The sequence below is a fragment of the Phascolarctos cinereus genome, unplaced genomic scaffold, assembly GCF_003287225.1.
Source record: "Phascolarctos cinereus isolate Bilbo 61053 unplaced genomic scaffold, phaCin_HiC Scaffold_5;HRSCAF=322, whole genome shotgun sequence".
Taxonomy (NCBI): domain Eukaryota; kingdom Metazoa; phylum Chordata; class Mammalia; order Diprotodontia; family Phascolarctidae; genus Phascolarctos; species Phascolarctos cinereus.
Window position 1 is genome coordinate 435,220,736 of NW_027555958.1, and position 27,563 is coordinate 435,248,298.

The 27,563-nt window shown below is 40.8% G+C and overlaps 1 long non-coding RNA gene across 1 annotated transcript in view; it reads left to right on the plus strand.

The window, feature by feature from the left end:
* LOC110209935 (uncharacterized) overlaps positions 1-27,563 on the plus strand; it is a 127,630-nt gene that overhangs the window by 97,654 nt on the left and 2,413 nt on the right. The window contains exon 2 of the long non-coding RNA XR_013487390.1: positions 20,943-21,067. This is a non-coding gene — a long non-coding RNA (uncharacterized LOC110209935). The remainder of the gene's footprint in view (positions 1-20,942; positions 21,068-27,563) is intronic.

A 27,563-nucleotide genomic window follows, 5' to 3' on the forward strand; every position in this document is an offset into this window, starting at 1 on the left:
CTGTATTTAACTCAGTATTTTAACTTTATTTTTATTGTATTTTAACTTTCAGCAATGGACACTAGGATTCGAGGTAGGCTGAACCTAACTGAATAAATATATACATTTTACTTGGGTAAGAGAGGGATACTTAATAAGATAGGAAGGAAGCACATGGACTTTCAGGGAAATTTCTAGCTCAGTAACAATCATGTAGATTTATCAAAAATGGGCTTCTATGAATTGAGAATATAATACTTAATAGTAATTTCAAAGACATGCGATCCACAGCTATTCTCATAAATAGGATCAAATTAGACTCTTCTAGGGTCCAGTCATGTCTGTTTAAACATGAGATCACATGGACTTTCCAGATCTTTGGGAAGAGCAGAAAAAGGTGAAGGGCTCGTAGTCCTAGAGCAGGAAAGGGACCACAGCAAACACCCAGTCTAGCTCACTTGTTTTATATAAAAGGAGACTGAAATTTCCCAGAGAAAGGAAATGACTTGCTCAGAGTCCCACAGGGAAGTAAGCATGAGACCTGCTTTGATCCAAGGTTCTTGGACTCTAGAGCAAGTATGTTGTCCTGGACGAAATAGGATGTGCAGAAGGGGGAAAGGGGGATAAGGGTGGAGGAGTATGACTGAGTATATGAGACAGACAGACACAGACACACACACACACACACATACACACATGTTTTTCTAAAGGGCCCCAAGGAAAAGTGGAGAGCATTGTTTTTTCTCAGTGATTGGCCAATAAAGAAGGGCTTTCCTTCCCTATAGAGAAAGTAATGAGTGACCTGGTTTCTTGATATTTGGCCTTACAGGAAAAAATGAGAGCCCCCAGCGAGCTCAGGAAATTATAAGTCACATTGACAAAGCCAGGTCCCATGCTAGAATACCCATGCCTAAAGCTCTTTCTTCTTGAGAAAGAGAAGCTACATTCGATCTCCTGCTCCCCAAGGACATGTCAAAGGACTACTTCTCTAAAAACAAATCTTTTTTGAAACAAGGAGGGCTTGCTCAGTTAACAACAGAAAGTGACCTCCCTCCCTAGTCCAGGCACATAGCTCATAGTTCATTGGGGACCCCTTTTCCTGAGAACTATTAATTCTGGCTGGAGCCACGTGGGGCAGGGATGAACTGTTCTGGCCCCGTTCTTAATAGCTAGAAGGTAACTGTGTCAGGTGACAATTATTAAACTGCCAAGTATGACCAAGAAGGCAGGCTCCTGGAAATTTAAGAGATGACTGCATAAGGCAGTAAGTAGTCAAATTATTTTCCAAGAGATATTTCATAACAGAAACAGGAGTTCACCTAGTCCAGTCTGGAACTTACCTCAAGCACATCCTTCCATACTTTATAATAGAGGCATCTGAGGTCGAAATGACTTACCTGTGGTTACACAGTTAGGGACACATTTGTGGACATAACCAACATGGGAATTTGTTTTGTTTTGCTTAACTATGCTTATTTGTTACATGGGTTTTTGTTTGTTTGTTTTTCTTTTCCCACTGGTAGCTGGGGAGATGTGAGAGGGAGAAAGAAAGAAATGTTTGACAACTGAAAAAAATGTAATTAAAAAATAAAAGTACTCCTCTCTAAAACTCTATGCCTACATTTCCTACCTCTAAAAAAAAGCTATAAACATTACCTGTGTTTCCAGGGCCACATTTGTTAAGGGCCAGTTGTGTCTTTGACAGTATCTAATTGACTTGGCCAAGGTTATTCAGGTAGTTAATGAGACTGGACCTAAGGTCACATAACTACTAGTCCAGTATGTAATGATTAATGCTCTCGGGAGCTGATTTACATAAATAAATGTAACCTACATACAAATTAGGCCCGAAGGACCTGAATTCAACTCTTATCTCTGACACTCATCTCGGTGACCTTGGGTAAATTATTTCATCTCTCTCAGCCTCAGTTTCCTCACCTGTAAAATGAGGAGATTGGATCAGGTGGTTTCTGAGGTTCCTTCTTGATTCTAGAGCTAAGACCCGATGGTACCAGAATCCTTGATAAAAATCAGACACGGGCGATATTATCTTGGCAAAATCTAGTGGACGATGAGCTCTGACGCATTTGCCATATTTGCTTTTTAAACCTCTCCAAAGAGGGTGGTTTAGGAAAAAAATTACGAAAGGACTTTTCAAGCTTCTACAGAAGGGTTTTGTCAAAACAACCAGAGAAAAACAGTGACACCTTCTGTCTGAAAAGAGAAGTCCATCTGCAGAAACATGATGTTAGTGGAGATTTTTTTGAAAGAGCTCAAGCCAACAGCTCAACAGAGACCTCGTGGGATTTATTCTCTTGTCCTTAAAGCCACCTGGTGCCGGGGGCTGGAGATTCTTCATCATCATTATCAGACTAGTCACCTTGGTAGAACTGTTCTGTCTTTTGGATAAGTTCTTGTGTCCTCTTTTGGCATCATGTTAATTAGACCTTAGGTAAAAATTGAAAGGTAGCAGCTGTTCTCTAGCTAATGTTTCTCAATAAGGCATTTGATTTGTTTGGGACAGGGAATGAGGCGGTAGGCTGATGGTAAGAGTGGTTTTCACTTCTTGTGGGTTTCAAGGTAATGTCATGAGAAGAATAAGTCATAAAAACATGGGACCATAGATTTAAAGCTAGAAGAGACCTGAAAAGCCACCCCCTGAAACCTCCTCATTTTACGGATGAGGAAATTGAGGTCCAGAGAAGCAAAATGATTTACTCTGGTTCAGGGTTGTTCACTTACATTTCTCCTCCCCTGCCAGGTTTCAACCTCAACAAGGCGTACAAGATCACTTATGAAGGAACTGATAATTGACCTCTGAGTTTGGCAAGGTCAGGATTGAGGTTGATTAGCAAACTAGAGACAAACAGAGCACCACAAAACATGTGCCCTCTCAAGGTACATTAATGAGATAGTGCTTTCATGGAGTCTCCCAAGAAGTAGTTGAGTAAAAGTGAAAATTTTTTCAAGGTTCTTATGGATTCTTCTTCCTCAAAATGATAATATTGGCTATTGTCAAAGCAGCCTTCATTCCATTCATTCATTCATTTATTCAGCAAATACTTGTAAAGTCACTATCGGTCAATCAACAAATAATTATGTATCTTCTATGTGACAGGCACTGTTCTAAGTGTTGGGGATCTAAAGATGAAATTGAAACAGCCCCTGCCCTCAAGGAGCTCACCATCTAATGGGGGAGACAACTTCATGTGTAAAGGGGTGCTGGAGTTAAGTCTCAATTGTAAAAGACTATACTTGCCTTCAAGGAACTTACATTCTAATGAAGGAGATGATGTAAGAATTTACTCAATATTTACAGAAGGAATACCAAATAGCTCAGAGTAGGGTACACTAGCATCTGGAAGGAATTAATCAAAGTCAAATCAAGTCAAGCCAACAAGTATTTGTTAGGCACTTATCATGTGCCAAGGAGTGTGGAAGGGTGAGAGGTTACAAAGGAAGATTAAAAAAAAAAAGCACAATGGATAGAACTCTGGACTTGAAGTCATGAAGACCTTAATTCAAATCCTGCTTCAGTCACTTACTAGCTATGTGATTCTGGTCAAATCATCTAACTTCTCATAGCCTCAATTTATTCATCTACAAAATGGGGATGATAATAGAATCACATGAATTGACTCCCAACACCGTTGGTTTTCCTTCACTATCGGTATTAATATGACCTCTTGTTCAGATATTGTAGAAAGGATCTCAGACAGGTGTGGGTTGGATTTAATGGTTCCTTCCTATTGTAATCTCAGGTTATGTTAATTGGTGTAGAAGGAGAAAGAGGAAGCAGTGCACAGGATGGATTGCAAGAGGGAGAGACTATCTACTGTTTCAGTCATGTCCAACGTTTTGTGAAACCATGTGGGATTTTCTTGGTAAAGTTATTGGAGTAGTTGGCCAATTGCTTCTCTAACTCATTTTACAGATGAGGAAACAGAGGTAAAGAAGGTTAAGTGAGTTGCCCAGGGTCACACAGCTAATGAGGCCAGATTTAAACTCAGGAAGATGAGTCCTCCTGACTCCAGATCCGGCACTCTGTCCACTGCACCATTTAACTTTCCAAATGAGATGAATTGGGAAACTGTTCCAATTGTCTACGCTTGGCATAGTGAAGAAGTGTCAAACTCGTGACCTATGGTAATTCTCCATTTTCCTTCAGCAGCTCTGCTTGGTTTCAGCTCCATGAAACATCATGCTCCACCTAGGATAGGATGATCACCTGAGATCTTATCACCATGTCTGTTGATTCACCTTTTGAGACTCAGTACCTTCTCAGATCCCTCAGTTGCCTCTCCCCTCTGATTGGCGTAATAACAAACTCCTTCCAAAGTCTTCTGGGTTTTTTTTTGGGGGGGGGGTGAAGGGCGGGGCTCAGAACTTTCAGAAATTTCCAATTTTCCATCAGCAGCTCTGCTTGGTTTTGACTCCATGGAACATCATTCCCCATCCATAATTAACGAAGATGAGTCTGTTAGAAGCACAATGAATGGATTGGGAGGAAGAGACTGGAGTTGAGAAGGGCTATTAAGAGGCTACTACAGTAGTCCTCCATCCCTCTTTCAGCTTCCTTTTGTGTGTTGGCTTCCCCCGTTGGATTATAAGCTCCTTGAGGGTAAGAACTGTCTTTCTTTTTCTTATTTGGATCCCTAGCATTAAGCATGGCACCTGGCAAATGGTAAGTGCTTAATAAATGTTCATCAAATTGAATTGCAGACTCCAATGCAGCATGCATGTAAAAGTCAGAGTGTGGGCCAAACCAGAATGAAATGTTATTGGGAAATGTTTAACATATTAAATAAAAATATAATACAATATAGGTAATGACAATTTGTGATTTTCCAAATTAATATGCAGCTAGGTGGCACAGTGGATAAAGCATCAGCCCAGAGTCAGGAAGACCTGAGTTCAAATCTGGCCTCAGACACTTACTGGCGATGTGATCCTGGGCAAGTCATTTAATCCTGTTTGCCTCAGTTTCCTCATCTGTAAAATGAGAGGGTTGGACTTGTTCTATAAAGTCTCTTCCAGCTCTAAATCTAATTGAGAAACTGTTGAAGTGTAGAAGCAGAAGGGATGATGGAAAGCAAGGAGCAATGCTTCAGGATTCATAGTGAGATGCCAAGGGGAAGAGAAGGCTGAGGACAGGAGCTTATGAAACTGGAAAAGAAGGCTGCAGAATCTGCCAGAGTAGAAGAGAGGGAGGGGCAGTCTGTTGAGCCTAGGTGGGGGTCAAGGTGGTGATGGTGGAGCGGATGGGGACAGGGAGCAAATAGTAAACTACAGGCCTTGCAACCTCATTTCATCACTGCATCCTAAAATAAAAAATTCAGGAAAGGTCCCTTTTATCATTGGTGAAATGGGAAAAAGGTGATTTGAAGGAGAGGGTCCCCTTTACAGCAGTAAGTCTCTCGGTCTTCATGTACAAGATGTGCAAACCTCAGAAAATTCGTGGTAGAAGGAAACAGAAGCTATGCCCAATCTCAGCTGCCTTGTCCTGACAATTATTGAGATGCTGAGACTGTCCCCAAAATCCAATTTTTCTCTTGTCTTCCTGGATGATAGAGTCAGGGCAGCTTTCACCACAGCCTTGGAAGAAGAAAATAGAAAAGAGGGGGTGAAAGGCATTCTTCTTATTAGAATTTACATTCTCTACCAGAAAGAAGTTTAAGAAAAAAAACCAGGATGGAGATTGTGAGATGCAAAGCTCTTTTTTAGTTGTTGTCAGGTGAATTTTACTAGAAATCAAGCTCCCAAACCCAGCTACCCCAGTAACTCACTGGACAGCTTTGGTTAAGAGACTCCCCCTTTGAGTCCTTGGGATCTCAGTTTTTCCTTCTATGAAATGTCAGTAATGATACCTGCATTACCTATTGCACTGGCTGATTGGAAGAATCAAATAAGTGAATGTATATAAAAGGGCTTTCCGAAGCACAAGATAAAACAAGAGCCATTATCATCATTCCCATTATTATTTTGGATATTGCAATAGGATGGTCATCAAGTATAAATACCCAAATCTTGCGAGTACCTATTGAGACTTTTTTTTTTAACGGTAACATGGAACTCCTTTAGCATCATCCTAACTCAGTTGACACTGATAGCTGGTGTGCCTTCTAGGGTACAATTATTACTGATATGCCCCCTATCATAATCAAATGTGAATGGCTGAGTTGCACCAGATCGGACCATCCCAGTAAGCTTATATGGATGAGCAAAGGAACCTTTAAGCAAGTTGCCGATATGTCCTTCTAGCAGGGGAGATCTAATCTCGGGAGGGAAATTGAAAACTGTACATTGTCATCAAGAGAGACGTACGTCCTCCCCTCCAGGACAAGCGATATTCTCAATCAGTTGAGAAAGAGGCCGACATTATTTCACTTTTCTTATTCCCCGTGTCTTTCTCCAGGAAGAGCGGGCATTTGTCCGAAAAAGGTTTGAGCATTTAATTGCGAAGCCACCATCCCCATTTTCATGGATTGACTCCATTTTTTCATCCGTAAAATGAGGAGGTTAGACCAGATGATCTCAAAGGGCCCCTTCAGCTCTAACATTGCAAGTCATAAGGAATGCTAAGATTTTTAAGGCTCAGGTAGGAAGTCTGGTATGATTATGCAGGTCCCTTTGTAGCTTCTACTCCCCAACATTCCATTTTGAATGACCTAACTTATACAGAGGTCAAATCCAGCAATGTTAACTCTCTGGAATACAGTAAAGAACTACGGAAGCAGAAAAGGGCTTTAAACAGTCGAAATGGATTTCACAAAGTCCAAGTATTTCACTTACAGGAGAATCTTTCAGTTTCTTTCTCAGGTTCTATTACCTCTTACTTTAGACACAATGCTAACGAGTTCAGTTTATTTGGTTTATGGTCAGGGTAGGGATTTTAAGATGAATTAACACTACGAAGAAATGAAAATCAAAAGTTAACAACCTAATATCAAGAGACAAGTTTGAAAATCTCTCAGAATCTTCTAAAAGAACTAATAAAGAACAGGAGGCAGCTAGGTGGCTCAGTAACTACAGTGTGGGCCCCAGAGTCAGGAAAAAGTTCAAATTCAGCCTCAAATACTTACTAGCTGTGTGACCCTGGGCAAGTCATTTAATCTGTTTGCCTTAGTCCACTGGAGAAGGAAATGTCAGACTACTCCAGTGTCTTTGCAAAGAAAACCCCATGGACGGCACTGACGTGCTATACTCCATAGGGTCACGAGGAGTCAGGCACGGAGGAATGAAAGGACAGCAATAAAGCAGAACAGCTCAGGGCCTTTAGATGTCTTAGCAAATATCACACACAACTGACCTGTCCCCGAAGACGTCAAGGTGATACGCCGTTCATCTGGATGACCTGAAGTTGTCAAGGAAGGGTTCAGTTTTGTTCCTTATGTTCTATTTCTAAAGGTAGTGACATGTGCCAGACAATTTAGAAAGATTTCCATCAGATGAGCTTGACAGGTGGGTCTGAGATTTAATATCTTCAAAATGGATAAGGGAAATCTGGGCCTGATGGAAACAAGTCAGTGAGGGGAAAGAGAGAGAACTCCCTCCCCTCCTGACTTGAATGTCATTGAACATTCCTTTCCATCCACACCGATACTGGACGCGAAGCATGTCTTGCTTTGCCATCCCCCGCCTGCTGAAGCCTCTTCTGTGCTTTTTCTGTTAGAATATAAACTCATTGAAGGCAAGGACTTATCATGTGGCTGTATTTATACTCCCAAGTACTCAGCACAGCACTTGGTAAGTCAATAAGCATTTACTAAGTACTTACTATGTTCCACTTATTGTACTAAGCCCTAGAGATATAAAGAAAGGAAAAAAACCCCAACATGGTCTCTGCCCTAAGGTGCTCACCATCTGATGGGGGAAACAACATGCAAACAATTCTGTACAAACAAGAGAAACAGGATGATTGCAGGGAATTTCAGAGAGTAGGCACTAACGTTGGCACACAGTAAGTAATTAGTAAATGTTTTTTGTTCTTTCATCCATGTAAGAATTCCTCTGTCTTAACTTGTGATTCTGGGAAAGACATTCACTTTGTTTCGACTTTCTCTAAGAAAAAAAAAAGACAGCGTTAGTTATAACTGCCATGGGCCATGAGCACCCAGCCACCAGGTCTGGGCAGGGCTGGTCTTTTCTGCCACCCATACTATCTGAACACTTTGGGATAAAACTAAAACCCACTGAGACCTGAGATGGCAGGCACAAGAGGCCGTAATTAGGTGCAGTAATGTCCGGGGCAAATTTAATGGAAGGCAGGATTGGGGAAAGACTACGGCTCCACAAAGCAGGTTTCACCCTCTGTACAGTTATCCTGGGAGGGGGTAACATTCTTCAGAGTCCCACCCCTGAGAAAACTGGGGGAGAAATCAGGCCTTAAGAGAAGACACCTTGGCAATGGGACCCTGAGCAGGGTTGAGTCCCATGCTCAAGGCACAGGGATGGCAGGGAGGACATACACATTCCCTCCTCTCGGAAGTTCAGCTCTCTAGATGTCAGCACGCTGAGACTGAGCCCTGTCTTTTGAGGGCTAGTTATGTCTTCCCTGGTTATATGTCTGCTTTGTAGCTATCATTTACTGTGCCAACTTACATACATTAATAAAGGCATAGTAGGTTGTGTGTGTGAGTCTACATTTGTTTTTCAGTCAAAATTCCAGGCTAAACAGTGGACTCTGCTATTCAATCATTGACAGAAACCTCTGGGCGGCCTTGAACTTGGGTTCTGTCATGTCGGGCTGGTTGGCCACATATGTCACACTTTCACAGGTGCAATGATAGAACAGCAATCTTGCTGCCAGAGGAAGTTTGCTGAAACATAAACCTTATTTGAGTTTCAAAGCTCAAACTGAAACGTGCTCTTCCTCTGCCCTAACTGTCAGGATTATTGTGAGAATCAGTAAAATAACTTATATAAAATGCTTTGCAAACCTTAAAGCAGTATATAAATGCTAGCTATTATTATTACTATTGCTATTATTATTATTCTGCTACTACTACTGCATCTTTAGTTTTTCTCTTAAATTTTAATTTTTTAAAAAATGCTAAACTTAACAAAGACCAAATCAAAATAACATTTCCACACAATACTAGAACAAAAAAGGATTTGTTATATTACTATTTCTATTATGCTCCAACAGTTTGCTTTTCTTTTTAAAAATATATATTCAACTTGTAACTTTCACAGCTGTCCTGTTTGTCTGTGATTCCTCCTGGTCTTCTTCCTGTGCTCCTCTGTGAATTCTGCTATTTCTACTGGGACCTTCATGACAGAAAACAAAAACAAAAATAAGACCCTCATTTTAGCCCCTCTGTGATATTCTCTACCCTTCAAATTAGACCCTCACTAAGGCATTGGAGTGGATAGAGTACTGAGCTTGGATCAAGAAGACGAGTTCAAATGTGGCCTCAGACACTTCCTAGCTGTGTGACCTTGGGCAGGTGACTTAACCCGCTTTGCCTCAGTTTTCTTATCTGTAAAATGAGCTAGACAAGGAAATGGCAAACACTCCAGTATCTCTGCCAAGAAAACCCCAAATGGGGTCATGAAGAGTCAGCGTGACTGAAATGACTGAGTGACATCTCCCAGTTATCCAAGTTAGAAACCTCGGAATCATTCTCACCTCTTTTGCTGATTCTTATCAGTTCCAAGTCTACAACACTTCTCTCCTCCACCTGCTGTCCATTCACACGGTCAGTATCCTGTAGACTTCTAACTGGTCTTCCTCCTAGTTCCTTCTCTCTCCAATTCCCCCTCTATTCAGCTGCCAAAATAATCATAGGATCATAGATTTTGATCTCAACTGTCCACAGCTAATCCTGGCTCCCAATCCAGAACTGTATCCATGCTGTAGCAAAGGGGTGACTATGTTACTCCCTTGGTCAAGTAGCCTCAGTGCTTCTCTATTGCTTCTGATATAAAATGTGAACTATTTAGTCTGGCTCCAACCTACAGAGTAGACATCTAGGACTTGCCTGTTTGTTAGTAGCGACTAGGTATCTGGGTCTGAGGTCAGAAAGACCTGAGTTCAAATCCTGCTCAGCTATGTGACCCTGAACAAGTCACTTATCTGTTGTCTGCCTCAGTTTCTTCCTCTGTAAAGTGAGGATAATAACAGCACTTACCTCCCAGGGTGTTTGTGAAACTCAAATGAGAAAATATTTGTAAAGCACTTTGTGCAGTGCTTAGCATACAGTAGGCACTCAATAGATGCTTGTATCCTTCCTTGATGCAGAAACCAAAATATTCCAAGAAAAGTTCTACAGCAGAGAAAAATCTGTGTGCTCTGAAAGTTGTCCCTGAACAGAGATTGGGATAAAAGAATAAAGATTTATTGAGTAAGTGAATGAAAAAATGAATGGATGAATAAACAATAGAAAAGAATTCATTTTTCAGCTCACTCATGAGTGCCAAACCTCATCAAAGACATAGGCCTTAGCTTTTATGTTTAAATTCCTCACAGCACTTGCTGTCACACAGGGCCCACATGCTTCAAAGCCCACCAATTCTAAATTTCGGTGCCTATTGCAAATAGATTATTTCAAGCACAAGTCACATCTACCATGGGGAAAAAAAGGGACAAAAATGCATCACTACTTTAAAATAGCTTGCACTTATATAGCATTTTAAGGTTTACAAAACACTTTACAAATACCTCATTTGATCGTCACGGACAACCCTGGGAAATAGGTGTTAAGACTGTCTTCATTTTATGGGAGAGGAAACAGGCATACAGAGGTGAAGTAACCTGCCTGGGGTCATATAGCACAGATGTGTCCGAGGCCAGATTTGAAATCAGGTCTCCCTAACCCTAGGTCCAGTGCTCTATCCACTGTGTCACCAAACTACCTGCCTTTCCAGTTCTGTTTCAGATGTCTTTTATAAAGACTTCACTTCTCCTAGGTTCATGGGACTTACTTAGAAGGGAGTTGCTGAATGTCCAGGTTAGAAAGGAAACCATTAGATAACCCTGTGGATGAAAAAGAATTCCCTTGATAGCATACCCTTCAAGTGGTTATTATCAAATCTTTGCTCAAAGACCACTAGTGCTGGTGGTGACACAAATAATAGATGCCAGAGTCAGGGCCAAACCTGTATCTTCCTGACTCCCAAGTCCAGATGCGTCTGTGCAAAGGAGGAGGTTGTCATTAAATTCACCTAGCACAAGTGCTTCATTTGACTGAAGAGGTTGTATAAAAACAATCCTACAACTCAGTGAATTCGATGAACAGAACAATCAAATCAGCTGTAGTGACTGGCCAGTTAGTTTAGTCAATGAAATAGCCTAAAGGAAGCTTGAGCCAGGCAGATAATAGAACTATCCAAACATGGCCTCTGAACAAGCTATGAATTCTGTACCACGAATGGGGAATTATGTAAAGGCCTAGGGCTCGAAAGGCATGGTCCAGAGGACCCCAGTATCACAGACAGAGAGCTAGAATCTCAGAGGCCTCAAGTCTAACTGCCTCATTTTACAGGTGAGGAAACAGAGACCCAGCCAGGTCACTGCTGCTAAGTGTCTGAGGCGCTCATTAAGTCCCAGTCATTGTTACTAAGTGTCTGATGCAGGGCTTGAAGAAGTCTTCCTAACTCCAATTCTGATGCCTCATCCGTCAGGCTTGATCCTAGGTCTATGGAACTCTCATCTGCACCCAGAATGATCCTAGGACCCCATCCCATGTGTCCAGCAGCTACATGGTCCATATATACTTTGAACCACTCCCAGATCATATATAGGAGGTATCAGGCATCTACTCCCAATAAAATGATTTGGATACCCTCGTAGGTGCTTATCAAGTTTTATAAGAATTGCTAGTTCATGGAAAGTGAGAACTCCATTGCATTTCACAGACCCTTCCCAACAGTCATCAACAAGGTGGCAGATTTTAGAAGAATTGGGCAAAGAGTTGGAAGGGGATAGAGGGAAATGGCAGAGCAGGGAATATATTTGGCATAATTGGGGAGGTCATTTTTTTAAAAAATGGGACTTGGGACGAATAAGCTACTTTTGGCACTGATAGCTCCATATTAGGAGCTCCATATTCTGAGTAACGTCAATGATGTCACTTTGTGACAGAATGACAAAGTAGGTGCAAAGAAAGGAGACAATGGAAGGGTGCTTCTTGGACTTGGCACCCTCTGAAGGTGACTCCTCTCAGGTACGGACAGTGTGGTTGTCCTTATGCTATCACACTTCACTGATGGCTAGTTTGCTGGTCGATTTCACTCCCAGTCTTACTAAATCTTTCCTGACCAATCATTGTGATTCGCTCCTCCATAATTATATCTTTAGGGTTAGAGGTCAGGATGGGCTAAGAGCAGACAGACTCTGACCTGATGGCAAGCTGCAGTGTGGAGGCAATAATCTTTTTGGTCATCCTTAAACTGATGGGAGAAGGCAGAAATCCTCAGGATTTTTTCAGGTGTGCCATGAATTCATAGCACCCTTCCCTCTACCTAGTCTAAAATTCATCTGATCTCTGGCTCTTCCTTCTTTGAGAATAAGCATCTCATGAATTCCTACTTTTTCTTCCCACAACAAGGGTCACAGTGTATCTACCTGGAAACTGGAGACTTAAGACTTAAGAAACTTAAGGCTCTTCTTCCCCTACCATCACCAACCCCCCAACCAAGAACTTTACTTAGCACTATTGCCCCTTTAGGACCTCTAGGAGCAAATGCAAACTCTTCTGTTTGCCTTTAAAGCCCCTTACAACCTGACTGCAGCCTACCTATCTAGAATTATTATATATTATTGCCCTTCTGCTGGTCTACAATCCATTTGAACTGATCTGTCTCTTTGCCACCCATGGCCCTCCATTTCTCCTCTCTTTGCCCTTGCACAAACTCATGCTTAGAACATACTCTCTCCTCACTTTTGTCTCTTGGAATTTCCTTCAAAATTCAACTACAATATCGTAGCCTACAGGAGGCCTTTCCTGTATTTTGTTCTGTAATTTTTAAAAATAAACTTTTACATGTATTTGCCTTCTTTAGAATATATTTAACTACTTGAGGACAGGTACTGGTGCTTTTTTTTTTTTTGGTCTTTGTACCTAGCACAGTACCTGAAACATAGTGAGCACTTAATAAATGCTTATTATGTGACTGATTGAATTTCAAGCTAGAAGGGACCTCATAGGCCGTCAATTCCAACCCCTTCATTTTGCAAATGAGGAAACTGAGACTCGGAAAGTAAAGTGGCATACCCCATTGTCCCACAGCCAGTAAATGTTAAAGTGAAAGATAGGATTTGAAAACTCTGATTACAGTCCAGTGCTAAGCAGGTTCTCTGAAACTATCCAAGCAGGCTGAATTTTAAAATACAGGTACTCGTAGGGAGAAAAGGTTTGTCCCCAGAATCAAGGACGAGGACTAGATAAGGAGTAACCAGAAAAAAAAGGCCACCCAACTGCTGCTTTTCCTTCTGTAGCTTGACCCCTCAATGTGTGTATTGAGGGGAGGGATGGCAGAAGGGGGTAGCCACTGCCTTTTTCCACAGGGGAGAATGAAACTTCATCGAGGAGAGGAGGTGCTGGCCCAGGCTAGCTGGCCTCGGAGCCCCCTTCCTGCTTTGAATCTGTGATCTTGTCTCTGCCCCCGCTGGGACTGATTTCTGGCTCTGCTAGGGAAAACATGAATGAGCTTTGGATTCATGGTTATTTTGACGTTCCACTGATACCCACAAGAAATGAGAAGGAGACTTTCCGATAGCATAATTTTTGCCCCCTGTTTAAAATAAATCAGCAGCATAATGTGAGAAACAGTGTGACTTAAGGACAAGTGCTGCTTTTTTTCATTTCTCTCTGCACTCCAGTGGACGTGATGGAGAGGAAGGACGTAAGAACTTACCCACAAGAGAGAACAACAATCTATCCATCCTGAGCTCCCAGCTCCAGCAGGCTATGAAGGGAGAATAAATCCTCTGCAGCTCCTTTGGCTTGCTGTTTGGCTCTGCAGTCTGGTTTTTTTTTTCTATATTATTTTTAATCACTATGGACAAACAACCTATTCCATAGATAGAGTTGCCTTTGCAAATGCAAGATGAGGTTTGCTCGTTTTGATTACTTTTGCAGAGATTCAAACCTTTCAGTAGACATTTCAATGTCTTTCTATAATATTTTTTTTGACATTTGAAGATTTAAAAAAAAGGCAAGTCAGTAAGAGTTTTCTGCTTAATAGAGCTTGCCGTGATCTCTTTGTTTTTTTTGGTTGTTTTTTCATTAAGGATGCCAATGACCCAAGGGGCTTGGTTGGAGGGGCACAAAGTGTTGGACTCAGGCATTCTGGGTAGGAGGGTATTGGTAGACATTTGGACATGGAGAAAGTGTGAGAGACTTTGGGGGGGCTTAGATTGTCAATGACAATAAGTCATAGCTGTGGATTTACTTATCCAAGGAAAGAAGGGAGTAGTTAGACTCCTAAGTTTTCAGTCCAATCAGAGATAATCTTCTGTTGATTATTTCCAATTTATTCCATATAGATCTTGTTTATACATAGTTGTTTGCACATAGTATCCGCCATTAGACTGTGAGCTTCTTGTAGCATGAACTGTTTTTTGCCTATGTATCTCCAGTTCTTAGTACAAATGATAATCAGCAGGTGCTTTTTGATGGATCAAGTTGATGGAGGAAGTAAGAAAATAATTGAAGAGTTTTAGAAAGAGGATGGGGTATAGATACAAGGAGATCTACTTAGACCACATAAAGGTTTGGGTCTAGAGAGTACACTCTCTTCTCTCTTGAACCCTAAGTTCTGTTTGATTCTCCTCCCTCTCTTTTTGTACTACCGTTGCCAAATCTTCTGATTATAATAAATATTTCTTTTGAACTCTGTTACAATCTTAATAATAATAGCTAACATTTATGTGGCACTGTTATGTACCAGGCACAATGTTAAGCACTTTATAGATATTTTCTGCTTTGAAACTCACAACAGAGGTAGGTGTGATTATTATCCTCATTTTTTGCAGATGGAGAAACTGAGGCAAATCATCCTTAAGTGACTTGCCCAGGATTACGGAGCCAGTAGGTATCTGAAGCTGAATTTGAACTACTCAGGTCTTCTTGACTCCAGGTCTGGCGTTATATCCACTGTACCATCTAGCTGTGCCCATACAGTGTTATTTCCATTGTTTGATCAAAACAGGCATAAAGAAGGTGCTTCTCTTGGGCCCTAAAAAGCCTGGGAAGAAGCCAGGGGCCACGCTTGTTTGGGGGATCCCTGATGCCTTTGTAGAAGGAATTCATGCATCACAAAATGAGGATGTTCCTTGTTGGGATGGTTTTTAACAAGGCAGTAGGTATTTATTACATATTTATTCTGCGAGAGGCATTGTGCTAGGCCAATGGGATACAAAAATAAAATGCAAAACGATCCCTGCTCTCAAGGAGCTTACATTCTAAAAGGGAAGCGAACATGCCCATCTCTTAGGAGGAAGGCACTAACACCTAGGGGGACCAAAAAGGGCCTTTCACAGAAGGAGGTACTTGAGCTGAGTTCTTATGGAAGCCAAGGATTCTTAGAAGTGGAGGCGAGGAGGGAGGGCATTCCAGGGATGGGAGACAGCTGGTGCAAAAGATGGTGCAAAAGATGGTGCAAAAGATGGGAGATGGGAAGTCATGTGTGTGTAACAGCGAGTAGACCACTATGACTAGATTGTAGAGAGTGCTTGGAGAGCAGTAATGTGAAAGAAGACTTGAAATTTGGATGGGACCAGATTTTACAGAACTTTAATTATCAATAAGAAGAATTCTGTTGACCCTAAGGTAATACAGAATCTGTGGAGTTTATTGGATGGGGGATGGGGAGGGGACTTAAAGTCTTTAGGGAAGGGAGTCTTCCCTTGCTAATTGTAAAAATTATTGCAGCTGTACTTTACCAAGCCAGGAAAGCGGACTAATGCATTTTAGAGACATTAATGATAGTTTAAATTTGAGACAAAAAGGCTTTCTTGTTTTGCTAGAGTGAGGTGAGGCATAAATCAAAGCTCTGGTTCCTTTAATAAATTCCATTAGCTCAAATCTATATACAAACTTGTTTGTCAGAACAAACTCTTTTATTTGTCTCTGGTGTAGTAGAGTGGATTGAGTGTTGTTCTGAGAGTGAGGAAGACCTGAGTTTAAATCCCTCCTCAGATACTTAGTAGGTGTGTGACCCTAAGTGAGTCACTCCAACTCTCTGTGCCTCAGTTTCCTGGTTTCTAAATGCTCTTGGAGCTTTAAATGTTTTATCTTATGACCATCATTGATGGAGGGCTGGATCCTGCCTATGGTAACCACTTAACAAATGTTCATTGGATCAGAGGATTAGAAGAGACATCTCTTTCTTGCCCTCTTTTCTTGTCCATTTTTTCTACACCCTCCCCTTTTCTTCCTTTTTCCATTGACCACTGAGGCAATGTATAAGACCAACATTGTGTTCTCTGGGTGCAAATCTCAAAGTCTAGGGTCCATGTGAATAGGCCTGGTTTAAGCAACCATTCCAAAATATCTCTGCTGAGGCTAGGATGTTGGAAATGTGCTGTAGTTATTATTTAACTAATAAATGGCAAAGAAAGGAGTTTTCTAGATAGTGGAAATTTCTGGCTAAATGAAAGAGTTAATGCTATTCTCTTCTTTCTCAGCAGTTTACCACTACCACCCCCCCCCGCCGACCCTGTATTTCAATCCCTTTCTTACCAAATGGCACTAAGAGACTACCACAAATCGTCTTGGACAAATTTTGTTCTGTAGACACAAGTCAAGAAGATCTTGGTTGTAATACTGCCTATGATATTTACTATCCACGTGACCATGTTATGGAATCTTTCTGAGGCTCAGTTTTCTCGTCCATAAAATGGGGAGATTAATTCCTGTAATCCATGTGACCACAGAATTGTGAGTCCAAAGTATGATGTGAACAGAGTGCTCTGAAAACTTTAAAGCCCTTTTTAATGGGAGTTATTGATGTCACAGCTAGTATCTGAGACAGGATTCAAACTCCAAGTACTATTGCTCTATCCTCTGTACTACCTGGCTGTCCTGTCTCTGCCTTGATCTTCATCCAAATGCTCTCTTCCCTGTCTTCCCCACTCCCCACCACTCAGACTCCCAAGTTTTCCTCTATGAATATATCTTCTTGATATTCAGCAAGGTGGCAAAACAGACAGATCCCTGGGCCTGGAATCAGGAAGACCTGAGTTCAAATCCAGCTTCAGACACTAGCTTTGTGACTCCAGGCAAGTCACTTAACCTCTGTCTGCCTCAGTTTTCTCCTCTGTAAAATGAGGATAGTAATAGCATCTACCTTTCAGGGTTAGTGTGAGGATCAAATGAAATAATATTTGCAAATTGCTTTGCAACCTTGAAGAACTATGGAAATGCTAGCTATTAGCTATTACATATACTGTAACTCCACTAACTCTTTAATAACCCCTTTTCCTTTTGAAAGGAACTTCCCAAGGCTTGTCCATTGTGACAGCCACCAATTTTAACTGGTGTTTCACATAGGGACAAATAATATAGTTAGAAGAAATCTTTAAACAACAAACAAGAAGAACTAACAGTCCTCACACAAGGGGGTAAATTCGACCTCGTAGGTATCACTGAGACTTGGTGAGATGAAACTCATGAGTGGATTATGGCTCTGGATGGGTACAACTTATTCAAAGGAAACAGGCTCAGTTAAAGGGAGTAAGGGAATCTTTATATAATAAAGTATACTCGTGAGGACATGTAGGAATCAGTAAGTGGGAAGAATGATTAAGAGCGTTTGGGTGAAGATCAAGGGAAGGAGAAACAGAAGAGTTTATGTCATTGAAGTATACTATAGACCATCTGGTCAGGAAGAAGAAATAGATGAGTGGTTAGAGAAACTGATTATAAGCCTGGCAAAGAAGCATGATATAACTGTGATGGGAGATTTGAATTATCCTCAAGAGAGATCTGGGGCTCTCTCTTTTCCCAAAACAGAGTGGGCAATAACTTCTTGACTTGGTTTAGTAAAAATATCATCCTTCAAAATGTGGAAGAATCAAGAAGGATACACTGCCTTGGGAGATATGAAGGTTCCCCTTTTCTGGAGCTTTTTCAAGTGGAAGGAAGATGAATGACCATTTGTTAGTGGTGGTGTTGAAGGTGCCCTTGGTTATATATGGACTAGATTAGATTGTACATGAGGTTCCTTGCAACTCTGATTTTCTGGGTAACCCTACACAACTTAATGGCCACCAGGCATCACTGTTTTATAGTAAGTGCAATGATTGGTTTTTATAATGATCCCAGAATTATAGAACTAAAAAGTTGGAAGAGACATCAGCTGTCTCCTAGTTCAACCCATTCTTGGGGAAAAAATCCCCATTCTAACATATCCAACAAGTGGACATCCAGCCTCTGGCTGAAGGCCTCCAAGGTGGGGGCACTCATCGCATCTCAAGACAGTGGCACATTCTTCTTTTGGACAACTCTAGTTGTTAGAGTCAATTATGCTGCTGAGTCATCAATAGAAAGTTAATTAGGTTTAGCACTCTCTGTTTAAGTGGGTGCAGTCGTGAGGAACATATTAAAGAAAGATTTCTCCCAAAAATGTTTAAAACTAAATGAATTTGGAGGATGAAAGGGGATAAGCTTCAGTTATCTGGAAAATTCACTTATGTGGCACCTCAATGACAGACATTTGTATAATCTATCCCAAAGTCCTATTCGATGTATGTGTTCCCCCTAAAGACTTCATTTGTGAGCCACTGGAGTGAATATGAAGGGCATTCACTGAGTGAACCAAGGTTTTCCATCTTTTGGTAAAGGGAATCAGAAAAAAATAAATCTGTTTCCTTTGATATTCACACATTTATTCATAATCAAATACTGAGATGAATAGTACATTGTTTCCACAAAGGTCAACATTTTCATTTCTTTAGAAAATCACGTTTAGGTATATAAATAAATTCAGTTGCATGTGCCAGACCCAGATAAACCCATCCAGGAAGCCTGGGCAAGGCATCATCAAGGGGTGGCCACATAGAGAGATTCTAAGGCTATTGGAAAGTCATGCCAGGCATATCGGCTCATCACAGGAACATTGGGTAGGAACCTCAATTTTCTCCTCCACATCCTCGGACTTCAGCTCCATCCTTGATGGTGCAATGGCAAATTGGGCATCAGAATCTGTCCAGGAAGAAAAAGAAGAGATTTGTAAATTAGAAGGCTTAGCAGAAAGAGCAGTGGCTCTGGAATCAGGAGGCAGTGACCTTGGGCAAGTCACTTAACCTCTTTTTGCATCAGTTTCCTCATCTGTAAAATGGGGATGATAATAACACTTACCTCCCAGAATTGTTGTGAAGGTCAATTGAGATAATAATTGTAAAGCACTTAGCACAGTGCCTGGAATATAGTAAGTGCTATATACACGTTAGTTATTATTATTATTATTATTATTATTATTATTATTATTATTATTACCTCCCTATGCTCAGATTCCTCACCAGTAAAATTAGGGGGTTGGACAAGAAGGTCACTGATTTCCCATTTGGATCTAGGTGCAGGGTCCTGTGACCCCCAACATTGTGCTCAAAGGCAATAAACATAGCAGATTAAAACCAACTCAGGTGGAGAAAGGGCGAAGGAGGATTCCCTTCTCTCAGGACTGAACAAAGTCATCCGGAGCACTCAGACAACGCTTAATGTAGATTCTAAATCAAGCCAGCCCCCCCCCCCGGAACATCATTGTCTTTACTACATTTTTATTACTCAGATATATCTGCCTTGGAATGTATTTAACAAGCCTATTGAAATAATTTCTCCTTGAGATTTAAAACTCTCTGGTTATGTAACCACATAGCTCAAGGTGTCCGTATCGATGCATCTCCTTAACAGTGCCTGAGTAAGGTAGGCACTCTCAAAGTTGTCCTGCTCTTGTGTGTTCAGAGGAGAAGGCAGAGGAGTGTGTGAAACCTCCCCTCGCCCAGGTCTGATACGAGGGGCACCTGGGAAATGCGGTGGAGAGTACCTGGCAAAAATATCCTCCCATAGAGGCCCGAAAATTTTCATTTTAAAATGTCTCCCTGGCTGAAATTCTTTCAAGTAGAAATTTATGTTAACAAACCTGTCTTTCACGCTGAAAATATCCCTTGGGAAGGAAGGGTTGGAGGCCTATCCCTAGGGCTATCTACCTACCTATAAGATCTCAGAAAAGTAGCTCTTAATCATCCAGGGCCTCAGTTTCCTCATCTGAAAATGGAGTAAGAATATGTGGCCTCTGAGTCCTCTTCTAGCTCTAATTTTAGGATCCCATGTAATTAATATATCTGATTAAACTATTCCACATTTGTGTTAATTGGTGGGCTCGGATATTAGGGTGGAGCAGAGGCCAGCATGTGCAAAGCAGAGATAGACAAAGAGCATCATGGAGACAATGAACTCTGGGAAAGAGGGAGCACCAATAGATGGGAAACTGGGGAAGAATGGGAGGTGGGATGACAAGTGTGTCAAATACCTCCTTTGGGCATTCTGGCCAGGTGTCTTATTCCTAACCATCTACCAAGGGTATGTTGAAGCCAATACAAATTGGCCCATGAGAGATTGTTAAATTTTCAGTGTGAGTATTTATACTTTGGAAATTGTCAGATTCTACAAATCAAGGCTCAATTTATTGCTTTGTTTATTGTCTAGACTTAAGAAAGTGGTGTAGAAAATGCTGATAACACAGATTAAATGTAAAAGTGTGTCTTGTGCGCATCCCAAATCTGTCTGTTAACTCTTTACCTACATACCCCTGATCCTGACCATGCGGCTCAGAATTGGGCAGGCCATGTCTCCTGCTGCACAGGGAGGCTCATTTATTGGTGGTAATATCCATTCTTCTTGCTGCTAATGGTTCCTGGCTCTTGGTAAGTGCTCTCGGGACATGGGGCAGTCTCCCCATCTGGTTCTTTTTCTTGATAAGGATAAGCTGAACCCGTTGCTTTCTTGTACCACTAGGGATACTTACCAATTGGAAGGCAATGAAAGCCAACAAGGGTGGTGGTGGTTTGGCCCACTCTGCAGTCTTTCAGACATCTCAACACCGGCTGCACCGATGAGCATGAAGAATTTTCTCCTCGAAGGTAAATTGCCTTCTCAAGTCTCATGAATTTGTGTTGAAAGGGGCAGACTGCAACCAAACCATAGTGAATTCCAGAGATTTTTTGCATTTTTTCTTCCTTACCCCCTCCTGTCTTCCTGCCTACTTGGCCTTTGATATGATTTCTAAAGCCACAGCAGCAAAACCCTGGTGGGCAAGGGCCTCCACGGGCAGAACCATTATACATGCAACCAGCCCAGAGTTAGCCCCCTGACTCCATGACACTTCAAACTCAACCAGGCTGGGGCATGGGCTGGGCAGCCTTTGCAAAGTATTGTCTGCCTCCCTTGGCCTCAGGAAGGGTCACTCTGCTCTTGCACCTGCCAGCCAAAGAGGCCTGATACATGGAAGACGTTCCTTCAGCTAGGGTGTAGGAAGGCTGGACTCTAGTTGTACATGCAAAGGGCTTTAGGATTTTAAAGCACTATAGAAATGTGAGATGTTTTTATAACAATAACTAGCATTTACATTTAAAGTTTGCAAAGTGTTTTATAGAAATGATCTCATTTGATCCTCACCACTATTATCCCTAGTTTACAGATGAAGAAGCCGAGCCTAAGAAAAGTTAAGTGATTTGCTCAAGGTCACAGAACTAGCCATTTATTAAAGGTGGGATTTGAACTCAGGTCTTCATGACTCCAAGTCAAGCATTCTATCCACTGTGCCACCTAGCTGCCTTTTCTTACAGGGACAAGTGTTCTGGAAAGATCACTGGATTTTGAATCAGAAGATCTGAGTTTGAAACACTGCCACTCAGTCGATAACTCTTCATTGTCTTCTGCTGTAAAATGATGGGATTAGACAAGCTCCTTGATAAGATTCTTTATGGTAGCACTAGTAGAAGTGGTAGCTAATGATTAATAGCTAGCTTTAAAGCTTACAAAATGCTTTCATGCATTACCTCATTTGATCCTCACAACACCTTTGGGAGGCTGGGGCTATTATTCCCATTTTACAGATGAGGAAACTGAGGCTGAGTGAGGTTTAAGGAACTTGCCCAGGGACATACACCTGGTAAGTATCTGAGGCAGGATTTGAACTCAGGTCTTGTCTTCCTAACTCATCACTGATATCCTATGACATTGGCAGAGAGAAACTATTATCATTATTATTATCTAATATTTGTATAGTGCTTTAAGGATTGCAAAGCAATATATACATATGTTATACATACATATATACATGTATAATATATATTATATACACACACACATATATTGCATATATAATGTTTTATATGCAATATATAATACATATCATATATATATGCTATATATAATATATACTTATAATTAAATATAATATATACATATATAATTATATATGAATTTTCATTACTTTTAAGCACTTGACAAACCTTAAGTAATAATGATGACTGCCATAATAGCAAACATTTATACAGTGCCTTAATTCATGTTAAGTTATCTTTGGGCACATTACACATATGATCTCATTTGATCTTCCCAACGCCCCTGAGAGGTAGGTGCTATTATCATTCCCATTTTACAGGTGAGAAAACTATGGCTAAATGAGTTTTAAGCAACTCGCCCAGGGACACATAGCTAGTAAGTATCTGAGGGAAGATTTGAATTCAGATCTTCCTGACTCTATCTCTGGTATCCTATGACATTGGCAGAGATAAACTATTATTGTTATCATTAATATTGTTAATAATTATTATTTTTATTATAATTAATTATTAATATTAGCTAATATCTATATGGTGCTTTAGGGATTGCAAAGCAATATATAATTATACACATATATACATATATAATCTCATTACTATTAAAGTACTTTAAATAAGAACAACGATTACAATAACAACAAACACTTATATAGTGCTTTCATTTATCTTTCTTTGGGCGATTTACACATATTACCTCATTTGATCCTCTCAACAGCTCTGAGAGGTAGGATGATTACTTCCATTTTACAGATGAGGAAACTGTGGCTGAGTTAGGTGCCTTGCCCAGGGTCACAGGATAGTTAAGTGTCTTAGGAGGAATTCAATCCAGGTCTTCCAGTGGCTCTCCATACCACACTCATAATTCAACAGACCAATTCTATGCAAGGCATAGTACTAGGTGTTGGCATGCAATATTTTTTAAAATGACAGTCTAGGTTCCCAAGAAGCTCACAGAGAACTGCGCTGGGAAGATAATTTTGATAGTGGTGCGTAGGATGGATTAGAGGAAATTGAAGGCGAGGAAGAGAGACTGATTGATTAGGAGGCTTGGCCAAGAGTGCGAATGAAAAGTAAGGAAGGGCTGCACTGAGGTGATCACAGTGGGAATGACAAGGAGAGGGAGGAAGCCAGAAATAATGGGACAGTCAAGAACATGAGATCTGTCATCTGGTTGGTTTTGGGCCAGTGGAGACAGGCGAACTCCAAGGTGACTGTCTTTCCCTTAATCTGCTATTGTCTGCTATTGTTTATAAAAAGCGCTTTCTCTTTTCTGCCTGCCCACCTGCTGAGACTGTAAACTTCTTAGCAGAGGACACATCTTATACCTCTTTGTATCCTCACAGTCTCTAATATGTCATTTTAAAAAATTAGACTTCTGATTTCATTGTCATAGGGAATTCATGAGGAGAAGACTCCAGCAGTTTTGTGTATGTTCAGTCATTTTTCAGTCATGTCCAACTCTTTGTGATCCTGTTTGGGGTTTTGATGGCAAAGATACTGAAGTGTTTTGCCATTTCCTTCTCCAGTTCATTTTACAGATGAGGAAACTCAGGCAAACAGGGTTAGGCAGCTTGCCCAGGGTCACACAACTAGTAAATGTCTAAGGCCTGATTTGAACTCAGGGAGATGGGTCTTCTTGACTCTAAGCCTGGCACTCTATCCCACTATACCACCTAGCTGCTCAATCAATTGATAAGCATTTATTAAGTACACTGAGAGGCTAAGTCACTTTTCCAGAAATGTAACTCTAGAGCAAAAGCTAGAAAGTACCTCAGAGACCATCTTATACCAACCCACTTTTCTTACAGAGTTCATGGAGGTTAGATGACCTTCTCCTGGGTCAAACAAGAAGAAAGTGGAAAGAGTGGAATTCGAACCCAGCTCCTCTAATTCTAGCTCCTCCCTCCTGTGTTTCAGCGGGACTTGAGCTCAAGTTTTCCTGATTCTGAGGGGATCATGCTGCATCAAATATGACTCAATAAATATTTGTTGAATGAACAATGAATGGAGGCGGTCCCCCTCTAATTCTGAAATTTGATGAGTCTAAGAATTGTGTCCATGAGCCTTTCTAGAGCTCTCTTTGGGCACTAGTGTGAGAGTAAATTAAGAATAAGAACAATAGTAATAGCAGTAGGGTAGATAGCTGGCCTTGGGCTTAGGAAAACCTGGGTTCAAGTCCCTCTGCTGACACATATTAGCTATATGATATGGAGAAAGTCATTCACTGCCAGTACCCTCATCAACTCTCCAAGAGTTAATATCTCTTAAGCTAGATTACTTCCTATGGAAAATGGGGATGATGATAGCAGCTACGCTGCCAATCATATCAAATGAGATCATGTAAAACACTTGTAAACCTTAACATGCTGTGTAAATGCTAGCTACTATCATTGTTATTGTTACTGTTGTTATTATTCATTCATGCATTCGTTTATTTATTTCAGGTTGCAGAGAAGGTACCAATATGGGTTGATAGAGAAAGTTCCTAACCTGGCATTCCTTCCATAATGCAATTATAAGACTGGTCCAAAAGAAATTATAGTAACAACCCACATTTGTATTGTACTTTAAGCCTTCTGATAACTTTCCTAATGATATCCTTTTGAGATAGGTAGTGCAAAGTTCATTATCCACTTTTTTAGAAAATATGTCAACCTTGGGCATCCTCTCTACCATCAAGTTACTAACATCAAGGCCAAGGCAGCCTGGGTTTAGGAATAAGTATGGAGTCTGTGTAGAGCATGTCAGAGAGATAGAGAGAGAGAAAGAGAGAGAGACAGAGACAGAGAGAGAGAGAGAGAGTTGTACAGGTGTATTTGATAGAATGATATAAATAACTAAAATCACTGCTTGTTACTGGCCAAGCTTCTTCTTCCTTCCACCCACACAAACAACTGAAAGTTCATTGGATTGCATGCCCCTTCAGCAAGCATTCATGGCACTATGTGAGGAAGCTGACATATTTGGAGAGTATACTGGGTTTCCAGTCAGAGCACTTAGTACTACTGCTTACAGCCATGGGACTGTGTACAAGTCACCATTTCTTTGGGCCTCTGTTTCCTCATCTATAAAATGGACTGAACGATCTCCAAGATTCCATCTCTGAATACATGATCTCATGAATCTACATGGAGCGATTAGAAAGAATACAATTCTTGCTTTCAAAGATCAGTTATTATTAAAGAGCCAAGTCTGGTGGGTCAGCCATGCATGAGACTTTGTAACTGCTTGCAATCCATTAGAGTTCTATTTTCCATGAATTAGAGAATCCTGGGAAGGAACTATAAGATATAAACTCATCTAGCCCCCTAACATCTGGCGAATGTCTAAACTACACAAGACAGATGGTTGTCTGTTCTCCTTTAAGATCTCCAAGGAAAGAGACTCCTTAGTTGGATATTATAAAACTTCCTTCTTTGTGGAAGGTAATGTCATAAAAATATAATATCCAAAGCAATATTATTTGTCAGTAAATCTCAATTGTGTTAAAAGCTATTTTTTTTCACTTTCGGCTGAGACCCAAGGTAGGTCTTCATACCTGTGGAACAGGGGCCACCTGTCAGAACCCAAGATCGAGCAAAGCTCACAGCATCTTTAGCTATGTAGCCACTGGGCATCTGGAATTCCTGGATGGTTTCTGCATTTGCCTGTCCACACAGGCCACATGTTTTTCCAATCATCCAGAAAGAAATATGGACCTGATAACAATTTAGAAAAGAGAGGTCACATCATTGAAGGATGGGGAGGTAAAGTGAGGAAGGAAATATAGGACATTGTCTGTCTATCTAGTACAGAGGCAGTGACTGGTGAGACTCCCAACAGCCGCATCATCCTTAATATCCTTCAGTCAGAAGGGGATACACCTGATTTCCTTCTGCAGCTGAATAATCCAAGTTGACATTAACACTCGAATTTAGTGGTCAGGTAGAGAGCTGATTTGGGGGTGGGAGTGGGAGCAGAAACTACAGGACTAGGGTAGGGGCAGAGTTCACCCTTCAAACCCTTTCCTAGGTAGGAAGGTTTTATAGCAGAGCATCTTCCTAGAGACCAAGGGGAAGAACCTACTTATTATTTCAGGTGAAAATACTAGGCAAAAAAAGGACAAAGATACCTTGCATGTTTTCCCGTCATAATAAAGTTTTTCAATACCATGCTCTGGTGCAGAAAGAGAGAATCCCTGACTTTCATTCTTGATAGACACAAGTGACTCTAAAAGATAAAAAGAAAAATTCAATGTGATCTTTAATAAGAAGGAAAATTGTATCCTTCAATTCAGAAAGAAGTAATAGTTAAATCAAAGTGTGAGACCTAAAACTAGCACAGCATTTTATACATAATAAATGCTTAATAAATCTTTGTTGAGTTGATTTGAAAAGCTGAGTTGAAATTAACTGGGTTTGGATTTTCTTTTCTTTCTTTTCTTTTTTTTTTTTTAAAGCAAAGAGCTCAAGGCATCTTGTGGCTTCAAATTACGTACTAATTTAAATTCAGCTGAGGTCTTTGCTATGCTAAGCAATGGAAAGAAATACCAAGAATCATGGATTACATTAGTGAGAACCTTAAGACCCACCAACTCAGTCCCTTTCTCAAAATCTCCCAGGAGGTCCCCTCATGACCTCCTGCATCAAAATTCAAGCAGCAGGGCAGGCTACTTTGACTGAGGTCATTTGTACTAATTGGAGGAACTGAAGGAAGGGAGCTCAGCTTCCAGGCATGAATCACTGGATTAAAGGATCCTATATCTAAGTCTGGGAGGGACCTCAGAAGGGACCATCGCTTTACAGATAAGGAAACTAAGGTGAATCAGAGCTCTCACCACCAGGTTACGTCATGGTCTTGGTTGGCATGTTTCTCCATTTCTAACAAATAGAAGAGGAAAAACAAGGACCAGTAGAAGAGGGCAATACTCACCACTGCCAGAGAGGATGATGCTTCCATTCAGGGGGATCTCTTTGCTACCCACCTGAAGCCAAAGGCAACCTTGAGCAGGATACATGTCAATGTCACTTTAGAAAGAGATGGGGGTGGAGAAAGAAAGAGATAAAGGGGGGAAAAGAGAAAGAGATAGAGAGGTGAGTTGGACTGTTTAAACATTTGCTAACAAGAAAATGAGTCCATGCCCCTAGTTCATTAAAGGGTGTTTTTTAAATGATGCTCAACATATGGCATAAGGTAATTGTAATAGAAAGAACATATGCATTTGAGCAGCATATGGAAAATTTAGCCCATCAGAATTTCCAAGTAGATGATTTAATAAGCTGCTTCCACATTTGTGAAGACATATAAAATT